The 12,991-nt window shown below is 42.8% G+C and overlaps 1 pseudogene; it reads right to left on the reverse strand.

Moving 5' to 3' along the window:
* Positions 1–3,711: 3,711 nt before the first annotated feature.
* On the reverse strand, positions 3,712–10,084 carry LOC125722573 (E3 ubiquitin/ISG15 ligase TRIM25-like; annotated as a pseudogene).
* Positions 10,085–12,991: the final 2,907 nt, after the last annotated feature.

Genomic DNA, 12,991 nt, shown 5'->3' on the forward strand with positions numbered 1-12,991 from the left:
AAAGCGCAGCACTCGCGTATTACACCGCGTATGCGTACATGGAAACGTTCATATTTCTCTGGTCAAGCTGTGTACTTTGCACATGCGCACGTGTCCTATTTAAGTATTAGTAGTAATTCTGATATTCCCTGCACACGTACCACAGCCGCGAGGTCTGTGTATGTTTCCCTACGTTTTACAAATTCAGAGCGGCAGTTCACGGGGCTGCTAACTTTGATCAACTGGCTGGCGTGAGATTTTCAATTTGGGACAAGTCTGCACACATATGCATACGCATTTATATGTATGCAACAGTTCTATTACCTTGAAAATCCTCATCAAAATCATCTATGTTGGCGTTTAAAGACAAATTTGGAGTGCGGTAGGCATAATTAACATAATTAATAATTAACTGACTTACACTGGAACAGACCCAATACAGAAAAAAGTATTGCAATAATAACATCATGTAGCAAAATTTGTCAGAAGGTTTAGTAGTGACTTGGCTCGAATCGGAAGAGATGAAGAAAAGAAAATTATAAATGAGATTTACTGCTTTAACCTGCAAACCAGTCAGTCGTCTTACTGATACAGAAAAAATTGTAGGAGGTGCCTTACAGAATAAATTGTATGATTATATATAAACATAAGGCAGAAGGAGCCTTTGTTAGATTGTGGCAAAAATGGCTTGAACAAGGTGAGCAGAACTCAGCCTATTTCTTTAGGCTAGAAAGTCAGCAAGCCTATCATCAAGCTAATCATGACTATGTATAGTTATTGCAGTCACTGGGTGATTAAATAAAACCAGACAGCAGTAAAACTGCATATAGTTCACAGTACATGGTAAACAAAACAAGTGGGCTTGCAGCTCTAATCAAAGCGTGTTCTTCAGAGCGCCATCTTGACTCCCTCGTCCTTGTACAACATTTAATGCCACAACCTCATACTAACAAGTGAGACTGGAAACGAAGGAACCGACCAAGATGGTTTTCTCGCACTGCCCCCTGGTGGACATGACCCTCAATCCTCCAGATAGATGTAAACTACGCACGCAAGTGTAGTCGTGTCGTGTGAAGTCATGGCCCTAAAGCACAGACTTAGGAGATGTTCAGTGTCACAGCCAGTTTGGGGAAGACTGCAGGTGCCGTCTTAGGACAATATTAATGAATCTGAAAAAAAGTACACAGTCAGCGAATGCACAAAAAGGGCAAATGTGAGGGAAGGAAGGAAGCCCCCCCCCCCCCCCCCCCCCCCGGACCTCACTGCCCATAGATACCGTAGCTCACACAAGATAAGGATGCAGATAAAAGGTTTTGATGAGCTGTTACTGAGTGATACCAAACGTTCCTGCTACCCAAACAAAGCGAGGGCAGTTTCCCAGCTTTCAGCATTACAGTGCATGATGACATCTAGGACAGGCTGGGCCCTTACCCCACCGCCCGCCGCTTACTTGGTTTGGATCCCCTGCTGTAGCTACAGCCCACACTAGGCAGTGAGGAGCAGCCCCAGTGTCAGCCATTCCTGCTCTGACTGACTTCAGGGGGAACAAAGTGCATCAAAGCCCACAGCTACTCTCTCTCATCTGACTCCAGTTGTGTGTCACCTACACACTGGGTCAGACAATGTGTTTAATACATTAAACTGATCTTTACTGAATATCAGGTCTGTGGCTGGAAAATCATTATTAATGACTGATTTTAATATCAAGACCTTGATTTTTATGCTTTAAACTGAAATGGGGTCAAATGAAAACTATGCAGCAGCCCTGATCAAACCAGCTACTCCTACCTGCCCTTTATCAGTGAGACTAGAGCACTAGAGCACAGGGAAGGAGGTGGAGCCGCCGCCTTATTTAATGGGTTTGAATTATTTTTACAAGTCATGCACTACTTTCTGTCAGAAGGGTAATTATGAATCTGAATGAACAGAAATTACATGTGGAGTTCCTCAAGGGTCCGTAATTGGCAGTGGGCAGTGGTGGCTTAATGGTTGTTGGATTGAATCCCCGACCAGCAAAGCACTGCTGAGGGACCCTAAGCAAAACACTGCTCTCTGGGCGCTGAATTAGCTGCCCCTTGCTATGTCACGATGTCACATATGGGTTAAAAGCAGAGGACACATTTCGGTGTTGTACACTGTGTGCTGTGGTGTGTCAACACTGATCACCAATTACAATTATAATCCTCACTGAGCCTCTTTGTTCAACATCTACATGCTTCCATTTGCTCAGATTACGGAACACTATAAAATCTCTGGAACACTTAAGGCCATGTTGTTAGTAAAATTCACAACAAATAATAATCCATTGTTATGCATTATAATCATGGCTTTAAATATTTATCAAAAGGCATAACACATTATAGGCATGCTTATTATGCATAATGAATGATGTTTGAAGCTCTCTTCTTTAGTGCACTATAAATACCTTCATAATGCATTATAATGATCGGTATAAGCATTAAGGATGCTTTGTATTGCATTATGAAGGTATCTATAGTGCCTTATAGATGAGTGTGTCATAAAGCATTCATAAAGCGTTATAATGGTGGATATAATGTGTTATGCTTTTTTATAAATATTTATAGCTGTGTTTAGAATGCTTTATGAGTGCAGTATAATTAAGCAATAACATATAAGAAGATACTCCGGTATATCATGGCTGTGATTCAGTCAAAGGCACAAGGCTACAGGCCACCACAAAAAATAAAAAAAAAGTTCTCATAACATCAGTGCAAGTGGGAGGGGCCATCGTGTCCAAACCGTCCGCATAGCTGGATAATTCAGTCAATAACCAATATAGTTTTGTCTAATATTTCCGGTGGCAGCAGTAAAACAACTAGCCAGCTTATTATCAGAGTAACTTTGCATTGTAAATGAAAACCATGCCGCAGATTATGAGGCAGATTGCAAAGTTCAGTTATTGGCATCTTTAATAGCGTGATCATTAAAAGGACAGTTGGCAGCTTATAAAAACTTATTCTGGAACAGAAAAGAACAAATCCCACAAAACGGAATACATATGAACCTTTACTTTCACTGTCACTTATGTGAATTTTTTAAACTGGTGGAAACACAGGCAGGTTCTGAAAAGGCATCAAGTGACAACCAGCCCAGCACCGGCTCCATGTTGGTGGAAATGAGGCATCAGTACAGTGTTCCCAGGTCCAGCCCAAGGTCTGCTTAAGATCCACCCAACGGAAGCTGAAACCAGCCCAATAAGAGAGAGAGAGAAGGATTTCTCTCTAAACCAGATACGGAAAAGCTTGTTCATGTGTTTATTTCCAGCAGGCTAGACTATTGAAATGGTGTCTTTGCAGGTCTTGGTAATAAATCAGTCAGACAGCTGCAGCTCATCCAGGATGCTGCCACCAGAGTCCTCACTTACACCAAGGAAGTGGAGCATATCACACAGCTCCTTAATCACTGCACTGGCTTCCTGAGCATCACAGGATTGGTTTAAATATTATTACTTGTTACAAGGCACTAAATGGCACTAACTTCCTTGAACCTTGTGAAGCATCCAGACCCCTGAAACTTTACTCAGTGTCCCAGAATGAAGACCAAGCAGGCTGAAGCAGCTTTTAGTCTCTATGCTCCCTGTCTATGGAACAAGCTTCCTGAAGACCTGAGGTCTGCTAACACTGTCAGTTCATTATAATCAGGGATTAAAAGGTTTTTGTTGCTGCTTTGTTTCAATAAATTAAATTAGCAGGAGTTTAGTCATACGCTGCCTCTACAATCTCACTTCTTTTTAGTTAACTGTTTATTTGTGTTTTGGGCTTTTAGACTTTTTAAAATTGTTTTTTAAATTGACAATGAACGTGTTTGTAAGTCCCACACCAAAGTTCCAAAGTACCGAAAAAGTACCCCAGCTGCAATGATGCTTTTGGTACTGGAACTTCTGGTACTGGTACTCGACCGGAAGTTAATGGAAAAGGGAAAGAACCAAAAGTACCGAACCTGGTGCAGTGGAAAAGCACCCTGAATAAACTTGCCTTACTTAGCAATTGGATTTAAAGTCCACTGAGATAAAAAGCTCATGTAAATGTGAAAGACCAGGAGGCAGCAGGAGAGAGAAAGAGAAGCTCCACTGGCAGCAGAAAACGAAACACAATAAAACACACTCCACCTCATACAGGGAGAGAGAAGCGTGTGTGTGAACAGACTCACAGTGTAAGAATTCTGCTCTGGTCCTGGGCACTAATACCGGTAGGACGGTGTCTTTGGTAACTAGAAGGAGACAGAGAGAAACAGGGATGTGAGTAAAAGGAATTTACTTGTGGGAGATGGACTTCACTCACTGTGGAGATAACAGCAGTGGGGTATTATCATTATGAGGGACAATAACAGGCATTTTAACAAACTGCAAATCATGGTAAGTTACACATAATACAGATTTTTGGTTTCTATAATGTAGAAGAAACATATTTCATGTGATCTGGGTTTTGCAGCCAGTAGAATGTGAAGCTCTTTCACCAGTTATCACAAAGATTTAAACTTATTGTAAACAAACTGACTTGGTCACACAAATGTGAGGCTGACTGTACTGCATACTCTCTCTGCATGGAACACATCGGGGGGGCAATTCTACCCGCAAAGTCCAGTGTGTACGCAGGTCTTTGGGGTAACCTTTAGGTCAGCTGTTCAACCCCAGGTGTGAGACCCTTCAGCCAATCAGTCCTCTAATTAGTAATCCAGCAAAAGCAGCCCTTTCTGGGTAAGATTGGCCAGCCCTGGTCTATATTAACATGAACAGACTAGAAATGTATTAACCTGGTGATGGATCTCTGCCATTTTCATTCTGCAAAAATTCTCCAGTTGATCTTTCAGCTCAGAAACCGCCTTCCTCAAATTCCCAAAATCAGATCTGGGACTGACAGAGATTCTGGGTCCAAATCCAGCTTCAGGAGTGACAGGAAGAGCCTGGCGCCTCTACAGACACACAGTCTGATTAAACAGCTTCATCAATACAAATGTGTATTGCAATCTAATTAACAGAACCATTAACATCTGACCAATGACAGACTAGCTGAAATACAAATGACAATATGCATCCATTTGAATACTCTGGTTTTCTTATTGCCAAAGTAGCTGTTCTGTTACCTGGAGGAAATGGATGTGATCTTCTGTGTGTGAAAGCTGCTCCAGCTCAGAGTGTCTCCTCTTCAGTTCATCAATCTCCTGCTTCCGTCTGTCCATGTCTCCTTCAGCCTGACTCACTGCAGCCTTCTCCTGATCTCTGATCAGCTTTGTCACCTCAGAGCGTCTTCTCTCAATGGAGCTGATCATCTCAGTGAAGATCCTCTCGCTGTCCTCCACTGCTGACTGTGCTGAGCTCTGTTGGTGACACAGGGAGCAGAGGACAGTAAATTACAATTGGCCCCTTTTGAGACTCCAGAGAGCCTCATTGTACAATAGAGATGTGAGCTGACAGGAGGTATAAAAACAGCACAGGGCTGAGGTTTGGAGCATCACCATGCTGGACGCCTCAGGTACTGAAACCCAGCCAGCACTGATTGGAAATGATCGCTCATTAAGCTCATACACTGTCAGCTGCAGGGATTTGGCAGAGACTGGTGGCTGTATGGGGCAGGTTGGTTGTCACCATTAGGTCTCAGTTTAATAGGTGACTTTTTTAGTGGTTATTTGCATTACGCTGGGTTGTGAAAAGTTTCTCAAATAGGCATTTATGGTATTTTTTTAAATAAATAAGCTACTACTGCTGCAACACTTGGTTAAACTCTGTAATCTAGCAACTTTATCCCACTGACCCAGAATAACCCACAGCAGCATTAATTTGATTAATCCGCACAAGTCTGCAAATCTGCAATCTGTTGAATCTGAAAGAAGATACAATATGATCACAAGCCAGCTGTTATCTTCTCCTCAGGTTCATACTCACTGTGAATGAGGCCACAGCCTCTCTCAGCTCCTGCAGTTCCTTCTCTCTCATCTGAATTCTCTGCTGAAATTCCCTCTGTTTTTCACCCATTTGTTTCTACAGATAGGAAACAAGACGACAAAACAAGTTTGTTTCATTAGCTGAGATCACATTCATCAATCATCCTGCCCAGGGTGGACCCCATCCTTGGGCCCTATGCTGCCTGGGAAAGGCTCCAGGCACTCCCCCTGACCCTGACCTGGATTACCGGATAGGAGATGGATGGATGGATGGATGGATGATAGATGGATGGATGGATGGATATATGGATGGATGTTCATTAATGATTTATTGACTGTAGGTAGGATTCAATGGACATAGACCCTTTGGTCCTGTTTCCACCTGGTATTAACATGCATCCTGGGTGATCCAATCACAAGTGGACAGCGCTAATTACCCAGGACGCATTGAAGATACATTGAGATCCGATCACTCAACCCACATTGGGAGGTGGTCTGGGCTGCATATGGCCACATTCTTATAGCAGTGTGAAGGCGAATGTGTCCTGGGCTGCACTGCAGGACCGGCTACTCAACTGGCGTCCTATTAGATTGATGTCAGATCGCATGTCAGTTGATAATGGGCCACTGTGTATAAACTGCACTGTGAACAACAATAATGCATCTTTTCTCCTGCGACCCTAAAAACTCTGAATCCGCTGGGAAGTTGGTTTAATATTGGACTGTTTGACCCATTCATATAGAAACTGTGTCAAAGTCTGCATCACTGATGTTCCACGCAAATTCAGAAAGGAAAATGTGTAAAATGGGATTCATTAAAGATTCTTCAGAATTTGAACATATCATATATTTAATGTGCATGTTGGGGCGCAGCCTGGTGCAGGCAGGGAAACAAGGTGAGGATCCACTTAAAAGCTCCAAGACAAAGGGAATTAAGGAGACTGAACCAAACTGGAAAGACACACAATAAAGGAACAATAAGGGGTCAAAACTCACCAGGGAAAAAGTAGCTAAGAAAATGACACGTAGACTAACAGAGGGAATGGGGCAGCTAGTGATGTTAAGCTTGACAATAAAAAAGCGATTCACTACATTCTGAAGCACAGCTTCAGTTTCTTTCGTTCCACCCTGAACACGTGACCATGGTCATCTGAAGCTTCATTCTGCACTCAACCATGTGACTGCTTTGGAAACTGAAAATGTGGCACAATCCTCATTACCGGTTTCAAACCTGTTGTACAGCACATATTTCGGCGTACACACACACTGCAGCGTAAGTTTTAATCATCATAATAATTTAATAATAATAATAATTATTATTATTATTGGTCATTATTGTGTCCAAGGTTCAGTTTAATTGTATGAATACATAATATCAGATTTTGGTGAGGGTATTACCCAATAATCTGTATAATTTTCCCAGTATAGAGACCAAGAAACAAATGATTGATGAGGCTTTGGTCAATATGCACAACCCTTCACCATAGTGGATAACGCAGGATTTAGGGAGGTTGTGGGGATCCTGGATCCAACCTACATTCTCCCATCCAGGCAAACATGAAAGGGTTTAGTGACAGAAACATTTAAGATAGAAAAAGAGAAACAAAGGAAGAGGTGAGAAAGGCCAAAGCAGTAAGACTAACATCTGACAAGTGGACATTCATACATATGGAAGCTTATTTAGTAGTCAAATGCCATTTTATAAATGATAAGACTGAGCTGTCGACCTTATTATTGGGAGCAGGAAAATTCCCAAAGTCTCATTCTGCAGAAAACATGGCTGCAGTTGAGGCAGCCTGATGGAGGAGTGGCGAATACAGAATAAAGTCTGATGGCTCACACTGACGCTGCACAAAATGTGATTGTCTGTGTCAGACACACAACCTGCATTGCCGGTTTCTGTAGCCAATCTAATGCTCAGGCTGCTGTAGCGAACTAACAAAGACAGATGTGAGACAATTAACCAATAACAAAAGTGCAGGGAAAACAGGCAACAAGTGCAGTAACTTATATTAATGAACACAAGACTAGGAAAACTCCCACAAACACTGAAAGTAAGAAACACACACAAGGAATTCAATACTTAGAAAGTACAGAAACATGTGGAACATAATAAAACAAGGCACAAGCTTCACAAGCAGAACATAGAACTAACAAACACTGGGAAGAATAGAAAAGCAATAATTAAATGAAAGAGGTGAGGTTGGTTCCTGACCTGTCTCAAACCCATAACCAGCTGGTCCCAGCCTCTGTGTCACACACTCATCCCATTGAGCCAAATGCAGCCATGTGGGGAAAAGGAAGAACACACTAGGGCCAAAGATGATGAGAGGACAAAGGGGATGTTTGTGTTCAGTAGCCTAGCAAATGGATGTGTGAATAAAAACATATAATAACAGTGTAATTGTTTATATCGTTTTATATTGGGCTGTCCGGGGGCTTGAATTCCTGGTTAGATATTCAGTCCCACTCCAGCCCTGACTACTTTTACTTCATTTGTTCCAAGTCAGACATAATTCAGCATATCAGACAAAACAATGAACCTCTTTGTTAATATTTTCATAAATTTTGAGCTTCACTGGTTATCACTGAAAGCCAAAATATTATCCTATGGCAACCAACACAATGCTTTAAAGGTTGAACCCTTTAACCTTGAATAGAAAAGTATTAATCTACGTACATCTTAGTACCGAAAGACCTTTTTTAACATGTACATTTGTACTGTGTTGATGTAGGTAAGGTAAGGTAAGGTACGGAGGTAAGGAGCACACACTGAGTACAGTGCCTTACCGCACCCACCACACGACGAACCACCTCAGGGATGAGAACCTGAGTGCAGCCGTGCAGTGGGTGACACCTCAGCACCACACCAGTCCCAGTGGAACAGTGTGAGTTTTATCTGGTGGCTGCAGTGCCAATCCTGCAAAACACCTCCTGATGCAGTATAGAAATGCATGGCGATAATGTGAAAAGTTAAACTTTATTGTGAAAATAATATTTTATAATAATAATTGTCTAATGAAAATCGCAACATTATTACGAAACAATAAATTGTCAAATTTAAAAATTATACATAGAAGACAAGTGTTATTATGAAATATAATTTTATGAAATTTATGAAATTTTATGAAATTATTTAAAAATAAAAGGATACATTATTGAAATATTTATCATTTTATTTATATTTTTTGATATACTTATTTATTTTATTTTGAGTGTCATGGCGTCCCGTACAAACATCTTCGGCGGGCACGGCCTTACTGTACTGTGGCTCTAGTGAATTCTTCTGTACTATGAAGGGTTACTGGCTTTTCGGGGTAACTTGTCGGATGTAAGGTACCACAGTTTAAATGGACTTCATATTCGTTTACTTACATTTTGCCCAGACTACCTTAAATCCGACAAGCTAGTAACCCCGCTAGTAAGACCGGACAAGTAGGTCATGACAACTTTATCGAACCAGACTTGATCTGAGTGTTTCGTAGCAATTACACGAACAAGTGTTAAGACAAAATCCATTTATTTAAAATTAACTTTTAGATAATAACAATAATTGATACTTTCACTGATCCCTTTGGGGAAATTGTTTTAGATAGAAAGGGGAAATTCTTTTAAATTAGCCTGACCTGTATCTCCGCCCTTCCTGTAGCAGCTGAGACTGTATCATGGCCTCTGTGTTCATCCATCGTACAGAGATAACAGATACACTGCTGGTGGGTACGGCAGTAGACCTCCAGCGGTTTGTCATGGTGGGAACAGACCTTGTCCTTCAGATGGCCGATGGCATCAATGAGCTTGTGCTGTTTTGCATGGTGGAGTTTGTTGTGAAGCTGCAGGTCAGTTTCACAGTAGGAGGCCAGACACACCAGGCAGGACTTCTTCTCCCAGTACAGACGTCACACTCCACATCTCCAGGTCCAGCATACTGGTCAGCAGGAGCAGCTGCTTGTAGTCCAGTCTTCTTCAGTTCCTCCACCACTTCAGCCAGCATGGTGTTTCTGCCCAGAACAGGTCTGGGTATGAAGGTCTGTCTGCACTGGGGGCAGCTGTAAACTCCAGCATGATCTTCCTGATCCCAGCAGCTCTTAATGCAGCTCATACAGTAACTATGTCCACAGGGAATAGTTACTGGATCCTTTAGTAGATCTAGACAGATTGCACAACTTAACTCAATTACATCCACTGCAACTCTGGCTTCTGCCATTTTACCACGAACACTGATAGGATTCAGTCTCGTTTTCTCTCACAGTCGTCTGTGTGTGACAGTGGGAGGAACTTCCTGCTTCTCAGACTGCAGCAGGTGCGGTTTTGGACTGAGACCAGACTGAGAAGAGCAGACTGGGCAAACAGTGGAGCTGCAGTTTATGAACAAAATAGTACATTATACAAACTGTACCCAAAGCGAACATTTATTTATCTTTTATGAGAATAACAGTTACTGACATTGTTTTTCTGTAAACAAACTATAATCCTACTCTTTGATTTTGTGCAGTAGATAGAAATTAGGTATAAAGGTATAAGAGAGCAGATCTACTGAGAATGAATTTCTGTGTCGGTTTAGAATCACGTTTGGGATCATGTGGTTTCAGGTGAAACATGCAGGGATGTGCAGTTATAGACAGACTGTGTCAGGATTAGACAGAACAAGCTTTGACAAGTGCTGTCAATGCACAGATTTGTTTTTTTTACATTATTCTATATACAATATTCATGAAAATATATGTCATCTCTTCCTTTTCTTTCTGTGTGTTTGTGCAGGGAGTGTATTTATGTTAGGAAGGACAGTCAAGTTCAGAGTGATCATTTTAATCATCCAAAATAATTCCATACTCTAATAATGAAAATTGAATACTACTCTTATATTTAAGCCAAAAGTTAATGGACCAGCTTCAGCCATCCCCAGGAACAGAAAGATCATATATCAAAAAAGTATCCAACAAATTCCAATAATTGCAATACAGGGTTATGGGACACACACATCACAGGAAGCACAGGGCACAAGGCAGAGACACCCTGGATGGGATGCCAGTCCATCACAGGGCAAACACTCACTCACATGCTGAGGACAATCAAGAGACACTAATTCACCAAACTGCATGATCGTGGACAGCATGAGGAAACCTGAGGAAACCCACAGGAACACGGGGAGAACATGCAAGCTGTACATGCAGAACCAGGACTGGGAACCACACCCACAAGCCTGGAGGTGTGAAGTGAGAGCAGCTGGTCTGAAGTCCTGAAGGGAGCTGTAGCGCCATTTCTTTGGAACAGTGTGGAGCCGTCCTGCATTACTGCTTATCCTGTACGGGGGGGTGGGGAGCCTGGAGCCTGTCCCAGGTGGCACAGGGCGGGGGACACAATGGACAGGATACTAGTTTATAGCAGAGCACAAACTCACACATACAGACGCACACTAAGGGCAGCTTAGAGATTCCAATCGGCTGATCGCAGTTTCATGTTCTCCAAAGTAGGAGGAGAAAGCCCACATTGGAAGAACATGCAGACTTCACACGTACAGCAGTAGGGACAGGAAACAAGCCAAGAGACAGAGGTTACACCCCGAGACCCCACACCCCCCCACAATCACACATACTGTTAGGATTTATGTAAAATTTATATTTTAATGCTACAAAATTATGACTGACTATGAACTTCATATTCCAGAACTGTGTTGGAATCTATGCTGACTGTAAGAATGTTACCTTACAGGATTTACCCGTTTCTGTGCCCTGTACCTACAGTAAGGAGGTGTGATCTCTGCTCCTTCAAAGCAGACAGACTCACTCACATATGATTACAGTTCTAGTACATAGCAGATACTGTTGCTGAAAGTGGTGAACAAGTGAGGCAAATACAACAATGCAAACATGCCGCTGTCAAGGTGCTGCCTGGGCACTAGTGCAGCTAGGCTGGTATTTCTGGGCTCCACAGACATCACTGGTGGTTGGTGTCGTGGTCACCGGGGTGAAAGACTCGTGCAGCAGGTGTTTCTCAGACAACAAACAAGGACTTACTGGGATCAGGATGGGAGGCTATGGAACCGGCAACACATAAGGCACAACATCAGTGATCGAACTGGGGAACACAGGACCAGGAAGCACTTAAATGGAGGACTAATGATGGAAGAGACTGGAGACAGCTGGGAGTGTTTAACACGAGGGCTGGAACGAGACGTGAGACCAACAAGCAGCAAACATGGCCTGTTAGAGCCACGTCAGGGAGGAGGCGGGACATTTAATTACATTTTTATATAGTGCCTCACAGAGTCGTCCCAAGGCACTTTACATAGATGTGTAGTCATACATTACAACATCATTAAAGACAGTAATACACAACGGGAAAAAGGAAAGAAAGATATTAAATAAAGAAAGCCAGATGACAACGGAGGAGAGGAACCAAAAAACCCCAAGTAAGGAGAAAAAAAAGACCTCTGGGGGTCCATGGACAACTGGCTGCCCAACCCCCCCGGCAGACTAATATTACTGAGAACAGAAAAGAGTGGAGCTGCTTGCTAAAGGCCAGGTGTGAGGTGTGATTAAAGTCTGTCAATAAGCCTGTTCTCCACGCTGGCCTGTGTAGGGTGACACTCAAGGCTGCACCCAGGATGACACAGTTAGCAGGTCCAATTCGCAGTGTCACCCCTCCATGGGACAGAACCTGGACTCCAGCTGAGATGGTGCCCCCCCCGGGTAGCACCTGGAAATGTGGGGAGGCAGAGAGCATGGATGGTCAGAACATGCGTTGACACATAAATGGACAAGCATAGTGGATAAAAATGGCATTGCTTAATGTGACAGTACCCCCTCGCCCCAACCCACCAAAAGCATGCGCTCCGGCCATGAAGTCCAAAGGGGTTAGACAACAGGGATGGAACCAGACTGGACTCTGGACTAGACAGGGGACGACAGAACAGATGGTAGACAGGACAAGACCAGACAAGACTAGACAGAACACTAGACAGACAGCAACACCAGACATAAGAGCAGTTGCAGGACATCACTAAGGACATGGAGCGGATAAAGGAAAAGCTAGGAGCCACAGGTACAGCAGTCCTGTCAGACCCCAAAACAGGATGGATAGGTGGAGGGTCAACAAGAACAGGGGCACAGGA

The sequence above is a fragment of the Brienomyrus brachyistius genome, unplaced genomic scaffold, assembly GCF_023856365.1.
Source record: "Brienomyrus brachyistius isolate T26 unplaced genomic scaffold, BBRACH_0.4 scaffold40, whole genome shotgun sequence".
NCBI classification, from domain to species: Eukaryota; Metazoa; Chordata; class Actinopteri; order Osteoglossiformes; family Mormyridae; genus Brienomyrus; species Brienomyrus brachyistius.